Source organism: Thermobia domestica, chromosome 5 (assembly GCF_964235325.1).
Source record: "Thermobia domestica chromosome 5, izTheDome1.hap1.1, whole genome shotgun sequence".
NCBI lineage: Eukaryota > Metazoa > Arthropoda > Insecta > Zygentoma > Lepismatidae > Thermobia > Thermobia domestica.
The window spans coordinates 109402056-109420204 of record NC_137458.1 but is presented as its reverse complement, the minus strand read 5'-3'; positions in this window follow the sequence as shown (position 1 = coordinate 109420204).

The window sequence follows — 18149 nt, the reverse complement described above, 5'->3', positions numbered from 1 at the left end:
TAATGAACTCACTCATGTCAATTTGTCTGAGCAGTGAAAAGCGAGGAGACGCATACATAACCAGCCATAGTCCATAGTAAAAAGCCGTAGTGATGAGATACACGACCGGCCATCGGCGGGACAGGCAAGGTGGAAATTCAGAGCGCTGAGACAAGAGTACCTAAAGAGAGCGAATTTGCTACGCCCACAGGAATCGACGATCGAAGATCAGACCCAAAGAACGAAACATTTCAACGAATGACAAACGACCTCTATTCATATGCACCTCTGGGTCAATACAGCAAGTACATTGGTGTTAGAAGAGGACATTGGTGTACATTGTGATTTGTCAGTAGAAAAGCGAAATTCTGTCTTGTTGGTCCAGTGCACATGATGATATAGAGCTAGTTGTAATTGTTGAGTCACGCCGTTAAGGTGCGACAATAAACCACAAGATCGTCAACATAAAACAGATCAAAGACTGTAGCCTGGATCTGCAAAAGAAACCAAGTGACGGCGATGGCAAGCAACGTGATACTAAGTACATTGCCTTGCGAAATGCCATTTTCTTCAATAAAGCGTCCTGAAAGAGTAGATCCCACACGCACTCGTAAATGTCGCAGATGAAGAAAGTTTACAATAAATTGAGTCATATTCCCACGAACGCCTCAGTGATATAACTGCTTCATTATACCGTAACACAAATGTTGTCATATGCCTTAACTAAGTCAAAAAATAGCAAGGAGATGTTCTGTGCTGAGAAAGTCGTCATAAATCTGTCCGTCGACATGAATGAGAATAGTGCATTTGGAAGTGCGAAACCCACTCTGATATATGCTCAAGACCTTAATACATTCCAAACACCACACAAGGTACGTATTTATCATGCATTCATTTTGTTTACAGACGCAGCAATTAATAGTAAGAAGTTAGTAACTTATGGGACAAGTTGCGACTTTCCCTAGTTTCAAGATGGGAAATTCTAGAGCCTCACACCAACAGAGTGGGTAACAGTCCTCTAACCAGATGAGATTAGACAATTGGAATAATACAAACCATGTATCACGGGAATGTTTGCACAATATTTCGTAAGACATACAATCAAACTCTACACAGTGGTAGACGATTTTCAGAGATTAGAATCATACGCAACAAGCCTGAAAAAGGCAATATACTACTCGCTGTTGGCGGTGTTGAAATTTAATGGATGCTGATCTACCCTTGTCCGAAAATGAGGAAACGCTGCGGACTAATGTGCAGACGCAGAGAAAGACGCAAAGTGGTGGAACAAAGTGTTAGTTATCTCGGAAGGGTAAATTTGTCACACATTATTCACAGATAAAACAAGTACAGCTAAAGAAGAATCGTTATCAGTAACAGAGTGAATCGAACTTCATACTAGATACGGACGTTAGATAACTGAGGGACATCACATACATTTCCCAGTTTGGCTCTCCATGACTGTTACAAGTTCAGTCTGAGCACACAGAACCCGAAATATCTGTAGATTGTTCTCAGTTGGGTGATTATTAATAGTATTAAAGCCCGCAGAGGAGAGAGAAAAGCCTCACAGGTTTCTGCAGACGATTAAGGAAGTGGGTGGTGGGGACCATCACCACAGTATTTCAGAATCAAATCACGAGCAGCATTGAGAATACTTTGCCCGAAAGCTTCTGCTATAGCAGCTACAGGGAGATTAAAAAGATAACGAAACTCGTCGAGCCCACGAAACATGCAACTCAGCACGTTATAGGTTGAAGTGCTGGAGACTAAACTCAGAATAAAGTGGGAGATCTTCGAGGGACAATTGAACCTTATCACTGTTACAAAAATGAGTACACATTCTCCACGTCAATGAGGTCTAGAAACTAGCACTGTACATGGAGAGGCAATACATATCATGGTCAGTGGAAAAAATTGTCGTAGTACCACCATTGATGATGAACAGCCCACTCTCCTCAAGAAAGCCCGTTACCTGATGTCCACGATCGTCAGTGATCATCGACGGTTCACGATCATCGAGGACATATCTACAGAAACAGCGATAGGCATTAAGATTTTCAACAAGTAAGACTAGCACTTAAGCCTGATAATGCCTATGAAGCAGATCGCGTTTGTAAAGGCTACATATTGAGGAATATATGAGGAACTAATGGTAAGCGTGCGAAAAAGGAAACTTGCATTTGAGCAGCTTGCAGTCGGGAAACTATGTTAATCTGTAGCAAATGAAGAGAATCGATGGAACTTGTAGCCACTCCGCCAGCAGCCGAGCAGCACTAGCCGTATCACACCTATAAACCCTTTAGAGAGAAATAAGAGTTTAAGTATTCTTGAGATAAGTTATCTACAAACAGACAAGGACTGGGAAGTGATCTGAGAAATGTTGGGTCAATTCCACAAGGTGACTACTGAAGCCAATGAGATTACACTAAAAAAGCACCATGATTGAAAATATTAACGTCTGACGCGAAACTATATACGTGGACCAAGTATCGTGCACTCAGTGTAAATTAAGTAGTCCCTCACCATGCCACATTTCAAAGAAACTGAACATGTATTATCAGTAGGTATGTATTTTATTTATTCATTCATTTTCGAGGAAAGAGCCGTATCAGTTAGCCGTTATAATATGTATCCTAGCTAAATTTTAGACCAGCAACAGAAGGTGAGCGGCTATTAGCTGTTTGCGGAAGATTACCGTTAATAGAAACACATGGTGTTTTGGGGAGTTTGTTAGATTCGACTTGGGTCTGAATTTCAGGACTTCTCTCGGAAACAAGATAAGTTCGGATGGAAACGTCGGAAGTCTGGGTTACCACGTATTTATAAGTATTTGTAACAGTAGCAAAGAGCACAGAAAGCGAGAAAGTTCAAGTTTTCTTTTAACCAACGGTTAAAATAAACGGCGTGGTTCTCAACAACTATTAGTTCTGGGATCTGTTTTTGACGTTGACAGGCTCTACTTGACTTTACCTTTGACTCTAGGTACTTTGACGTAGGTACCTTTGACTCTAAACAGAAGAGTCACCCTTGTAGTAGACACAAAAGTGGTTGGTTGCTGTACAGAGTTCAAAACTATGACTTCCCTGTACACAATTCGCACGAATAGTAGCACTCAAATTACAGGACATGCTGGTGTACTTCAAATGTTGACATTTGAAATAGTACAGTGGATTGAGAAATTAGAGATGGACCTAGTTTATAAGTAACATCCTTGACATAGTCCGGAAATGTATGCAAACTAAAAGTAAAAATTAGTGACTGCGTATCTAGGAGCTCACCTGACTTCTTACTTTTGACGCGAACTACTTCTACACCCTGTTGTTAAGCCACCTCTAATTGTACATAATAGCTTTTTTAATGAAGAAAAGGGAAAAGAAGTTAATAGCACTCGGATGATTTGCTTCATAATAGGCTCTATCAACATCTTTTTCTTTAATTACTTTTCTTTTCCACACAATGTACAACTTGATAGTTTGTCTCGCTTTCCTTTGGGTCGGGCTTTTAGCGATACGGTGAGTCCTGACCAAAAATTCGAGTCTTAGTATAAATAAAAGTTTGCTATTAAATATACTTTTATAATGAGAAAATATGTGTGAACGCCGCAACTTCGGGTCTGGGCGTTTGGGAGAAGAATTTACACTACTCCTGTGGCCATCTTATATGAATGTCCTCACCGTAGCATTAGAGTGTAGCCGACCTGGTGAAAAGAAATCGAGGTTCAACGAAACCATCCCTATCTATAGAAACTCATGGTCTCTGAAAAATAAAAATAGGAACTAAAAGAAAGAAAAAGCATAAAGATAGACCCAACCAGACAGCCATAAAAGAAAAAAATCTGTGGAATATTTTTAAATTTTAGTGCTTGATTTTTTTTAACTCGTTAATGTTTTATATTTTTAATGTATTTTCAATGTCTTGGACAGCTCAAAACAAACCCTGTATACACAGAACAGACCGCTTGGATGCTTGTGCGCCCTATCCAGATGGAGGAAGACGTCCACGAACCATTCACCGAAAGATTCCCACCAACTACCTGCGAGTTCAGTAGCAATATTGGGATGAGAGGGTATGCAAGAACATTTGGAAAAGGAGTGATACATGTAGGAGAAATGAAACAGTTCACTCAGCTCCACCCTGTCCCCGATTATGATAATCCGCTATATGGAGGTGTGCTCATTTATGAAATATGACCAAAGTCGTCAAAGTCGTTCCGGGAATATCGTCCGAAAAACTTCACCCCGAAGAACGAAGTACCTCGCATAATTATTTTCAGGACAATGTATTATTTCAGATTGTCAGATTGCTAATTAAATATTCCTTTATACGATATGAACAGAATCATTAGAGATGATTTAAATAATAAAATTTTGTTCTAAATTTTCATCTCGTAATATTCCCTTATTTGGGGAAGAGAGAATGTTGATCTCCCTGCAGAGAATCTCATAAAAGTCTTACATTTACCATTTGGTTGGATGTTGAACTGTAAAGCATCTAGGGAAGTGTACACACATTCCGACGAACGAATGGACGAGCACACAGACACATATTCGAAAATAATTTCTTCTGTATGTAGGGAAGACAAAATGTATAAATTCGTCGAAATCTTAAAAACCGTTTTCCACGGTCACTATACCTTCTTTCCTACCATAGCTTGAAAGTAAAAGGGACAGTTTCTAGTCTTTTAGTTCATATGGACTTTAGAATAATGTTCATGTAAATTAAAATAAAGTTATTACATAATCAACTATTATATCATTTTTGATTACAAAATTTACGAGATTATATTTAAGAAAAATATGCTTATTCAGTGAAAAACTGCTGAGGGAAATTACCCCACAAATGAAAGGAAAGTATGCATGAAAACTTGGTTACAAGTTTTAAGAATTTATCTGTATAATGTTGAGTGTGAAATGATGAGAAACCTGATTTTGTCAATAAATCATTTTTTTTACAATTAGAAAATGTTTAAATAACTCCTCCACTGATTAACAGTACTATTCAAAACAAGATTTCTCTGATATACAATCATATGATGTTCCAAATATCATCGACATAGTATAAGTAATTTGGCGGTCAGTATTTAATAAGAAGACAATTTTAAATTCTTTTTCGTTCGCATATTTAGTGCAGCGTATTACGGTATAAAACTGATGAACATAATGAACAGTGTGTTTTCGTATTACTTTTACTTAATGTTATTTCAGTCTATTCTTCGCTACTGACAATATTATTAATACTTTCTTTCAGAGTGTATGGAAAACTACCAAAAGCAAACGCAACCATTTATTTGGATTATGTACGAAGAATTGGGAATCTGAATATTAGCAACCTGAAAGAATTTAAGAGATTCAAGCCTGTGATATTTGCTAGTAACGATACATTGAATGAAATTCGTCTTCAGGTGAGGGATGTTTGTGCTGATTTTATCAAGATAATTTTCTGGAATACTATTTTAGTAAGTAGATATACTTCTACGTAGAAGATGTGATGCACATAGCTGCTAGATTTTCTATTAATAATATCCACGAAATAAAAATATGCGTAAGTACTACTAACTTATAAGACATGGTTTCCAGTAGTCTCTCATTAAGAAATGAAACAATACTAGTGTGTCCGGATGAAATGTCCTCATTAGCAGAAGTCCCTTGGGGTTTTCCTTATGCTTTTCGTCACAGCTGCTCAATACTATGTATGCTAGTGGAAGGCTTCACGGTTCATATTTTTCGACTGTATTTATGACGTAGCGCCGTAATTTGGACATGTATAATGCAAGTTATTTTTATATTTGTTAATTTATTTCTAGTATGTATTTATTGTATACGTATTTACTATATAAAGGAAATCGTACTACTGCTGTGAGAAAACCTGCGACTTCTTTTATTGATTACACTAGGCAAAAAATACATATTTTTCTGTAACTGCCATGAAAACAGCTAATCTTTATCTTTTCGGGTGTGTTGATAACGAAAATTTTAATGAAGATCCTAGATTACCTCTCGTTTTGAAGTTATGACTTCTTTACTTTATTGTCTCTATAAGCTTATGCATGTATTTACCTTGTTGATATCCCGCCGAGACGCAACAGCTTTGCCTGGCGTTTGTAATTTTCTGCTGGTGATTCCATGATTAGTTTCCAGCAGTAATCAGCCAACATTGATGCACTCCACTTTCCCTAGTACGCCATTTCCGTGTTTGGAATTTGCTGGTGGAAGCTGTCCCGGCGCTCGTTGCTTACAGCACCACAGTTGTTAGGAAAGAGGTCCAAGTGGCAATTTGGAAATATAATTGTAATAACATGTTGCACCTCAGTCTATCGTAGCAGTATACAAGATTTGTCGCGTGATCCTTATAGTTTTCTGCCCTCTTATTTCCTAGAAAGTTCATTTACATTTGAAGAAAGCAGGTGGGACAGGACCAGGCAGACTGTCTCTGTGAGGCACTGCCTGCATGGCCGAGAATATGTTAGGGTATGTCAAATAATACTTTTTCCTCTTAGAAATACACGTATTGGTGGAATTGCCATACAAAAGTAACAATAGCTCACATGGTTTGATGGTTCTTTCCAGATCATGGGCATAGGAGTTTCCGTGGAAGGTATTCTACGATTCAACTACGAATGAAAACTCGAGACACGAGAGATGGAACACACATTAGGAGCCTAGAGCTTGTCCTGGTCCCCGATTTCATAGGAAAGTACAGTCTGGAGACCCACCTAACATTATAGCCTTATTGGCTTAGTTTGGGATTCCAGTGTAGCATGTCCGCAAATGTAGCAAAAATTGTCAGTGCTGTTTACGCATTTGCAAGCATATTGAATCACAGGAATGACAATGACCACACGCAGTAACTACACTTCAGTAACACGTTCTTGCAGCACACATACAGAACACAGCTTTTAACAGACTAGACTACACTTAAATGTAATATTCTCCCCTTCTCCCTCCCTCTTCCCCTTCCCCTCCGCCTTGATGCTACCAGCTTGGAATAAAAATGACAATAAAAATATATGCAGCTATTGTTGCCTGTACGAAACGTAATCACTCTGTCTACTTTCAGCGGGATTTCGAAGCCTATATGGAAAGGGATTGACAATAAGTGTTAATAAAATATAATAATTTTAACTAAACGTACCTTATTGGAAACAAGAGCTCATTCGAATTTTTCATGGTAGTTTTTGTTACCAGCGGGGTCGATATACCTAACGAACATTTATTTAATTCCAGTTACATTTTCACTGTTTGCTAGTGTTATTTACTACGAAAACGATTTTTAATAAAAATGTAAATCACTTTTCTCAGAATATATATTACTTTTCCTTTTTAATGTATCGCTTACTAAGCAGCATTTTGTAAGACCGGGAAAATCCGTATTTTTTGTGGAACAGGAACCCGAATACGAAATTTTGCACTGATCCTATAATTTTATTCTCAAATTTAAATTGCATTTTTTAACATTTAAAGGCAACAACTTTAATAAAAGTAAAGTTATCTATATCAGTCTTCAACTGTTAATATGCTAGTAGAAACCAGCAAAAACGTAAGACTAAAAGGATAGTTCCATCTGATAAAGAATGTTGTTTGCCATGTATGTATATCTGCATGTACAGGATGCGGAGAAAGTTCCACAACGTTCTTATATATCGCAAAATATACAGATCAGTAAAATGTGCACGTTTTAAATAGTTTGAAAAAACTATTCAATACCAAACATAACCACCTATCTCAACCCAGTGTGGATATGAGGGGTAACTTTAAAATTATGAACGAGAACACACATTTCCGATGATCCTCTACAAGACTGGCAATTTGATCTAGAAATGCAAAAAGTGCCTTCAAAGATGGCGCTTGAATCGCCACACGAAACTTTGGGGAAACCAATACGTTATGAAGGTGGGAATTGTTAGTTCCGTACTCTATGGCCATATAGTTAGCCTACTACCCTGCGGAGTCAGAGGTCATGAGTGAGATTCGCGAGCAGAGTAACATTTTTATGTTGCTTGTGCATTTAAATAATGAGTTCATATAAAAATAGTGTATTTGTCTCATGACTTGGACGTAGTACTCATGTTTTACTTTGGGACTTCATTAACGTGAGTTCCTCCCTCTCACAAATCGGAGTGCTTGATTAACGAGAATCCCCTCACCTGTCCGAAACACTGAGGCAAAACGGAAATCATGACTGAAGATGATCCAATTGGTCACCTTTCCCCTCTTGGCAATGCGTTAACCGAAAATACACTTCTTGCGAAACAGTTGATAATATCTCTGGTGTTGTTAAGTTGGAAAGGTTGGGTATTTTCTCTTGGGTTGGGTATTAGCTCTTCAATATTTTCTTGTTGGGTCTGGTAAAAATTTGTCTTTATGATTCGATAGTGAAGGAAGTGGAGTTAAATCAGGTAACCTTGGTTTCTCATTCTCGCACCTCTTCTATCAATCAATCTTCAAGGGAAGAAGTTATGAAGCAAATTTTGTACAGCAATAGTATCAAGAGTATATTGCAGTGGCATTCTGTTGAAACATTACACGGTCAAATGCATTTCCAGTGATTTCTTGTATTGTATGTATTATTCCGTCATTTAACATGTTGGAATGTTTTCTCTCATTCAAATTTCTGGCAAGAGAAAATGGCCCAATAAAAGGAAGATACAAAATTCCTGCCCAGAAATTGAGTTTCTTCTTTAAATGTCTATAAGAATTTCTCATCTAGTGATCTGTATACAATCAATACCTCATATTATGTGTATTGACAGAACCACTTAACTCAAACTTGGCTTCATCAGTGAAACAAGTAAGAAAAAAATATCATCATTAAAATACCGTTGCATCTCAATGTCAAGGGAAGTCTAAGAATAAAAATCATCCTCTGCAAGCTCTTGTGATAGTTTCATTGTAACGGATGAAATTATTCATCATGAGAACATTACGAATTGATCGTTCATTTATTACTATATGTTATACTAGTTTTTAGGTCAATGTGCGACAATTGTCTTGAAAATGTTGCAACACTTCCAATGACATCTCATCGTTGAAAGCGGTTTTATGTCTTCGAGATGTTGGTTCGTCTTTAACGGAACATGTTTGTGGAAAACAAGTCACTGTCCCAGATACGGACGACTTTCAGATATGTTCTCTTTCAGCCTGAGTGTCGTTGAATAAATTTTCTACTTCCTTGTATGAAAGTAGTCTATATCCATATCCTCTCATCATAAGAATAGTTATTATTTATTTTTACAAATGATACATTGGAAAACAATTACCAATTTAGCTAAACTCGAAGCGCACCTAACAAATTAATAACTACAAATTTAGGTATGAATTAGAGAGCAATGGAAAAGCCGAGCCCCACTCTCAACAAAAGATTTTTGCAGTGCAAATGTGCAAGTAGATTGAACTCTTGTCAATTGGGCTGTGTTCTACTAAGGTTTAATTCCCAGTTTTTCAACAGCAGCGTCGCGACCAGTCCCCGCATCGGTGCATCGGAGAAGAACAAATGACGGAATAAGACTTCACTTTCACGATTTGAGACGTGTCCCTCTCCCCATCCTAAAGAGTTTCAGAGCAACTCTTCGCAATTTTTAAAGCAGTGGCGTATATAGATTTGGTGACTTGTGCTACAACCAAGGGCGCCGAACCTGGAAACCTGGGATGCCCGGGCCCCTATTATATTTATGAATATACAATATTTGACATGACTTGAATTCAATTTGTCTTAAAATTCTCATATGTATATATATATATATATATATATATATATATATATATATATATATATATATATATATATATATATATATATATATATATATATACAGGGTTTGTCCGGAAAGTAATGGGACTCTGTCGATGCGTCCTTCTCCGTTGATGCAGCGCTGTCCACCCTGAGAGCCGCGGTGCAAACTGCTTACATCCCCTCTATCGTCTCAAAATGCTTGCCTTTCATCGGGCGTTTCAGACGAGGAAACAAAAAGAAGTCCGAGGTGCCACATCTGGGCTGTAGGGCGGCTGCGGAAGCGTTGGGATGCCGGCCTTGGTCAGGTAGCTGTTCACAAGAAAGGCGGTGTGAGCCGGGGCTTTGTAGTGTTGCAGAATCCAGACGGCTCCGATGTCTGGTCGGATCCGATTGACCCTTTGTTTGAATCTCTTGAGAACTTCAACGTAAAGTTTGGCGTTGACGGTTTGTCCAGGAGGAACACATTCATTGTGGACGATGCCTTTGATGTCAAAAAAAGACAATGAGCATCGTTTTCACTTTGGATTTGCTCATTCTTCCCTTTTTTGGGCGAGTAGATTCCGGCGTGTGCCACTCGGAAGATTGCCTCTTTGTCTCGGGATCATACTCAAAGATCCACGATTCGTCATCTGTGATTACGTTATTCAAAAATTGGGGGGTTACTTTCATACATGTTCAAATTTTCTTGGCACAATTCCACTCGCCGCAATTTCTGGTCGTCAGTGAGCACTTTTGGGACAATCTTCGCGCACACCTTGCGCATGTTCAAATGCTCTGTCACAATTTCATGAAACCACAGTTTTTGTACTTTTACCATCTGGGCAATTAAACGAATACTTAGTTGACGGCCTGAGTTCAAAACTTCGCGCACACGAGTCACATTGTCGGTCTTCCAGCACGGTCTTCATCGGCGACCTCTTCCCGGCCCTCCGAAAAGGCCTTGTGCCACCGAAACACACCACTGCTTGCTAAAGCATCATCTGGGTAAGAATGCTTGATCATATCAAACGTCTCTGTCGCAGATTTACCGAGTTTAACACAGACTTTAATCGCGTACCTGTGCTATAACGAACGCTGCATTTTCGGCTTGCACCACTCACAGAAACACGTCGCGCGAAAAAGCCTGTCCTGACTCTCCGTGTGCTCGGAGACAACTGACCAGCCGCTTGTTCGTTAGCTAGAAACGACCTCTACCGGATCCAGTCGGTGCGCGCACGCTCCGAAGTACAGTCATGGCGGAATAAAATCAGACCTATTACTTCCCGGACAAACCCTGTATATATATATATATATATATATATATATATATCTTCTGCATCTAAATGCTCCCAAATGAACAGAGAAATCGGCGCCTTTTTAATAATAATAATAATAATAATAATAATAATAGTTAGTTTCCACCTTAATACACATTCTTCAAAATAAGAGGAAATCTTAAAACATAGTTTCATTTACCTTTCAGATAATTATAATTTCCTCTTCACTACAAAGATTTATATTATCTTATTAGTATTACGAAACGACGTTTGTACATTTCTACCTTCATTTGCTGCATGAAGTTACTCTGCATTTTGCATCGGATAAGTGAGAACCTTACTCACCAAAGTAAATGGAAGTTGTGCAGGTAACAAATAATTCAAATATGCGATTATCCTAAGAACATCAGTCTGTAAGAGCTTTCACAACGCCTCGCAAATAGAGCAACATGTAATTATAATAGATATGGCGACTCTCGAAAAAAACTGTAAACAAAATTTGCGTTGCGTTGACGTAAATCGCAACGTACGATGCTGAAGATGTCTGAGATAGTACCCAGCAACCCCAGCAATGCCCTGTGGTATTCATATAACTCCCCTTTAGTCTTCGCGCACGCCTACGAAATCGATTATTCTATACGCAACTGGTGCTTCCTGACAGTCCTTTCGTACGCTGTAGTTGGAAGTGGAGCTAAGGATAATGAAATTATATCTCCAAGATTTTCGCTGTACTAATTATTTATAAAATGATTTCTTCAGCGTTGCTAAATTCGAAGATCTCTTAATGGAATGAGACAGACTCTGTGTAAAGAAGCTAGTGGATGTTTCAAAATACGTGAAGTTCTGAGAAACTTGTATCATTAACCCGGGAACGGTCGACATGTCAGCACAACGCTCACCCTAGTTTATGTTTTCAAAGCTGCTCTAGTGGGGTCACGCGCCGTCTAGCTGTCTCTTGATGTGTCTTGTGTATGAGAGTCAAATATAAACTTTTCGTTCTCTTCTGTTGGAGTACAAATGTGACTATGCGTAATTTGTGAGCGCCACGCTCACCTTTCGACCGACGACGCGAGTGATTTTTCCGAGATCATGGACGACAACAAGGAACAGATTTAGCTACGGCTTGCGAAAAACAGAAGAAACAGTACGATATGCTGCCTGTCAAGTGCTAATCTGTGGGAAACACACTGTCAGCATCTTCTGGAAGTGTAATAGGTGACATCAGTACAGAGATGAGACATGGAGTAGAACATCGTCTTATTGAAATACCTACTCTATGTATCAAGAGACATAAGTATACTGTTTACACTAAGATATTTATATCTTTAATTTCATTAGAAATTTCCAACTTAAAATATGAATAGTATGAACATATGAAGAGAATATACTGAAAACTCGCTGTAAGTATGTAAATACGTTTTTTTTTAAGAAAATGTAATCCTTATGTGATAATGATAATAAGAATATAATTTTATGCGACAATGATAATCACCTAATTGTATTGCTTATGGGATAACAAAAATTGATTTCATAAAAGAAACTTTGATAATGAAAAGAGATATAACTTTTAGAATAAATGGAAATCAGAAATGTTTTTTATATAAAGGCATCATAATTGTATTTACAATTTTATTTTAATAATAATAATAATAATAATAATAATAATAATAATAATAATAATAATAATAAATAACAAAATGTGAACATTTCGAAATATGTTAAAAACAAATCCCGTGCAAAGTCATAAACAGCCATAGAAACGATTATATTGTAATTGAGCGCAGCGCTCACCTGTCTCCCGCTCACGTTACAAATCAACACTCGACCGTTCCCGGGTTAAAAGAAGACACTAAAGTTTAAAGTGATCAATATAAATTACTTTTTATTACTGTAACTTTATTTTCTAATATTCCAGGGCTATATCCTGCAGGCCCAATAGCCCACAAAATACGGAATTGGCAGTGTTGTCTCATATGATCATCAAGTGAATGTCTTTGACTTGAAAGTCTGGGATTCGGAGTTTGATCCCTGAGGAAATGAACTTTTCTTCTTTATATTTCCCCAAACAATATTTCAATATGTTTTAACTTTAATTAATAATTTATTCAAGTTACATACAATACAAAGTTCGATAATTGAAGTATATTCTACAAAAACACTTCAAGTCCAAAAGTGAAAGTGTAAAGGAGATAGTGCTACAAAGGTTTCTTTTCACCCGATTTTCTTCAAACTTGGCACATATAGACCCTATACCTGAAGAAAAATAAATTGACTCATATTTTTGTATCTCTCGGAAAATAGTGTAAGGGGTTAAAGGATCCCTTTTGAAAAACAACTACGTTGATTGAACGGGAGGCATTACATTAACGAAACTCTGGTGATGTAAAAATGACTGTAAAGTACAAAACTAATGTTTTGTCGTTCCGGAAGAAAAGGATTACGGGGGCAATACTCTCTTCGAAATGAAAAATCTGCCGGTATTACAGGAGATGTCCACAAAGAGTGACCTCGGAAATTTTTCTCGGAAACCATTTTGTAGATGAACAAATGGGCGACAAAATATCCCATTATGTTTGTGGACACGTTTTGAAATAATAATTTTGGCCCTAGAGTCCAGGACGGGGTCCAAATCAAAATTTGTAAATGACAATAATGTCGACTAAAACCTTTTGTTATATAGAAGAAAATGGAATAGGTCTTGACTCTCTACGATAACCCTGTACAAAATGGGGGAAAGTTAAAATGGAAACACAATCAGCATTGAAAAATCTATGCCAACCTTTATAAATATGGAATGGCGAGACAGATGTGAAACAAGAATACACGAATTTCATAATTTTAAAAACATACTGTGTTTTAAAAGGAAAATATATATATCAGAGTCTCAGAAGAGTCATACTCATAATTTTCAAATAGCAAGAGGGGCAAATTTGTATCGTTTGACAGTTGTTATAAAGTGAAAGAAGCAGGACTAGGTACAAATGTGCAATATACTGGCGAGTCAACAATTAAAAACAAACTTGATCGAAAAATCTATGACCACTCCTGAAGATCTGAAACGTTGATACAGATGTGGAAATAGGATAGCACGTATTCCATCTTTAAAAAAGCGGGTAACGTAGACACGATCTACCACCTCTTAACTTTTGTTCTGGATGTGTACGAGAACAGAATTATACCAGGTAAATTAGGGATAAAGGCCTCCTTTGAAAAAAATCCTAACTTACAGGTCATGCAATATCGATCAAAGGGAAGGTAGAAATACACAAAAACTTCGCAAAACATAATCACGTCAAAACTCTGCAACTAAAGTCTAGGAAAAGTTAGACTAAGGTAGCATAAACCTCCCAGCAGCTGGATAAAATGGACACGATATTTCATAATGCTCATCGCAAGAGAAACAATAATGTGCCAAAGTATAAATGACCGAAAATGAGGTAAAACGTGAGTTTGGTGTTTTTGAGGGTATAACGTTAATAACGACCTTTCCTACTAACATTGTTAGGCCCACTATATATAAGGAACTGGAGTGAATATAAGGAACTGGAACACTTCCCGAATGTTCCAAATATGGAAGGTTTCTGACAATAAGGTAGAGTTGTTTAAATAGTGCATTCTCTTGCACGCCGCTAAGTTTCGAAAAGCACTCCCTTTCAACTTCCAGTCTTGCCAATAGTTTCCTTTCGAACATATTTGCCTTTTCAATTTCCATGCTCGTCTCCTCTCACCTTGTTGGACTTCATAACATTCTTTTTTAGCTTGCTTGTTTCATACCAGTTTTTCGTTACTATTTTTCGAGTTGCTGGCTATCTCAATAGACTTAATAGTTACACAGGAAACTTTCTATGCGCTTGGCTTCTCATTTTTCTCTTGCTACCATGCACCAGGAACACACTTTGTATCCATACTTAACATCTTATGTTCACTGTACGTTCAACACATTTCATCTGATAAACCGTATTGTACACATTCCAGATAATTCCTATGACATATTTGCTACATAACAGAAAGAAATTTGTCCCCTCATCCAATTACGTTTTAACTTGTCTGTTTTTGCTATAAATTAGTTTAAGACTGTTTTTTCAGGTTTTCTTTCCATTGATAGAGCGGCGTTTGTTTATTACCGGGCAATTATCAACTCTAGCTTTTGCCTCCCCCTATTTCCATATTTGGTCGCAGTACATAAACACATGTGCATCATCTTCCGTATTTAACAACTCTTAAAGGTTTAGCTACTTCATCCCTTTTGTCATTTGCAAATTTTGGACTCTGCCTGTTACCCTGTAGAAGACTTTGGGGCCAATAATTTATTTCAAAACGATGACTAAAAATATGTTATCCATTGTCGCCCATTTTTCAAAAAAACTGATCCGGTATCCTACTTCGTGCATGCCTGCACTAATATCAGCAAATTTGTCACCTCGAATGGGGCCATTCTCGCCTGTAGAAATTACTAAAGACGTATTTCTTATTTTTAAGTCACCTTTACATCTTCAGAATTTTGTTCCTCTAATGTGGCTCTTTTTATGAAGGGGACTCATTTATGATAGGGGCCCTTTGTCCCCATTCACCGGTTTTCCGAAAGAAGCAAAAAATATTGTAGAATTTTTTGGATCTAGTAAGATGTGCCAATTTTGAAGAAAATGTGTTGACGAGAAACCCTGCTAAAACTATTCTCTTTACACTTTCACTTTTTGGACTTCACGAGTTTTCCCCTAAACTATTCACTTATTTTGCAAACTACCTATATGAAGTGGCTCTTTGTAATACGGTTATTAGACTTAGAGTTCAGAAAGTAATTTACAACAAATACTGATAGTTTCATTCGCAATTTGTATGTTCTTGCAAGTTAATATATTATGGACAAATAGATTACTTCTGCCAGTGTTAAAAGGTACGAACTCATTGTTTTTGTACAAAAGATACACAAAAAATATACACTGTGCGGAAATCTTTTTCAAACAGTCATTTTATTGCAAGCATTGCATAACATATGTATATTGTAATGGTTTAATAGGTAGAGGATAAATAACGGTCCGGGGTAGTATTTTCCCCTTCATCAATTTATTATAAAATTTCCTAAATACAGATGTCTTTGATTACAAAGAGTAAAATAGTGTCTATCTTGTTATTGACCAGATGAGCGGAAGTAGGTGTTTTGCGCTGTGTCCCTTCTCTCAAGGCAGTATCCAAAGCACCTGCTGTTCTGATGAGTCTTAAAGGATACCCCACTGAGCGCAACACAGCTTCGCGAGGCTTGGTTGTAGTAAGGACCCCTAGTCCAATTCGACCTTGGGTAAGGATAGGTGTATTCCTAGTCCAATGCGACCTCAGGGCAGGTATTGGTTAGTTGATCAGTTGGTCGACTGATGCCGGGTCCATCGGATGCCGGGTCGAGCTTTTATTTGTCCTCTTCGGTTCCTTCCGTGAGATCCGTCGTGTTTCGGCGTCCCTTGATGTCCTGCGTTTCGGCTTCTTGTTTGCTACGCTGTTTACAATCAATAGCACTGTTATCTTGACATATTCTTTTGTCGTGATGAGGGGACCCTTACATCCTCCACACTGGAAAACAATAACCTGGAAGATTATTTTTGAGAAAGATACCCAATTCTTATTAATGAAAGTTATCTGCACCACAACACTGACCCATTGGACAGACTGGATGGACACTAGAAAACACTGTAAACACTGTAATGCATTGGAAAATCACAATGGGAAAACTTGTGATATATATATATATATATATATATATATATATATATGTGTGTGTGTGTGTGTGTGTGTGTGTGTGTGTGTGTAGTGCTAATAACACTATAGATCCGTCCCATCTAAGTAGGATCAAATCAGCCACTATTATTTCCCTCAGAGTTGGCAGAAGTGCCATCACTGTAATTAATAAATGTATACGAGTTCAGTAATTGTTGGTTTTTATATTTATGTCATTTCCAGTGTTTATACTCTACATCGGTGAGTCTCACTTTCATAGTATTAGGCACTGACTGGTTAAGTTTTGTTTGGTAACGGGACTTATGAAAAGTGAGTCACAAATTAGTTGTTATTAGAAAGAATGAAAACGAAGAATCAGTCTTTTAAAAAAGAAAAAGATGTAAAGTTAGTTTTTGATCACTCTTTATAATGGGGTTTAGGGACTGATTTCATGAACATCCTGTATAAGAAGAAAAATTACGTATTAAGCATTAATGTTTTTCGTATTGAAAAAGGGATGTTGGATGTAAGAGAGCATTGTATTTCGACCTTCAAGGATTAATGATTTTTGAGACTAAAAAAGAAAGAGAAAAATGTTAATCCTGTCTTTTGCTAGATGAACGCAAATTGTGCCTTTGTAATTGTCATCTTTACGCTGCTGACTTGCAATGTTTGGTAAAAGCTTGTCATCTGCTGCTTCTACCATTTGATTTAAAAGCATCATAGTCTTCACCCTTTTCTTCATTTTCTTCCTCTTTTTCCTCTTCCTTCTTAATATATTGGGTTTGTTCGAGCCTACTAATTATATCTGCTGGATGTTTGCACCCAGGTAAATGTTCGTTACTCAGCTTATGTGTGAGTATCGCAAGTGTAATGCTGCAAACTTTTCTCAACTTCTCCAAATATTAAAATTTTCCCGGTTTTCAAAAACTACTTCCACATTATTTTACTCCCACTGTGTTCGAGCTCTGATTTTTTAATATCGCATACCTGAATGTATAGGGTATGGGTTACTGAGCTTATGTTTGCGTAGCGTGACTATCTATGTTACAAAACATTTTATTAAAAAAAACGTTTCAAATTTTTTTCAATATTTTTCTTCTTAATATCATGAAAGCATAACTCATTTACTATTAGTTAAAAAATAAAAAAAAAACTTTCTAAGTAAACCTGGTACAAAGGCTGCTCTGAGAAATTTCTCTTCTGTGACACAAGTGTATATGTATGTGTTCGTCTTTGCGACGCACAAAATCTTTTCGCTTCTACAAATATGGTTATAAAATTTACTCTCTCTGCATTATTAACCACAGTACTTCATGGCTATCTTTAACTATTGCGTTAGTGGAGGCTGTCTAAATAGTAGCCCCCTACCATGTCCAACTCAATCGCAAATTATCGCAATCGTTTCTACATCGTTTGTACAGATATGTGCCGGCGAAATTTTCGTTTGTACATAATTAAGAGCGCTGCCATAAC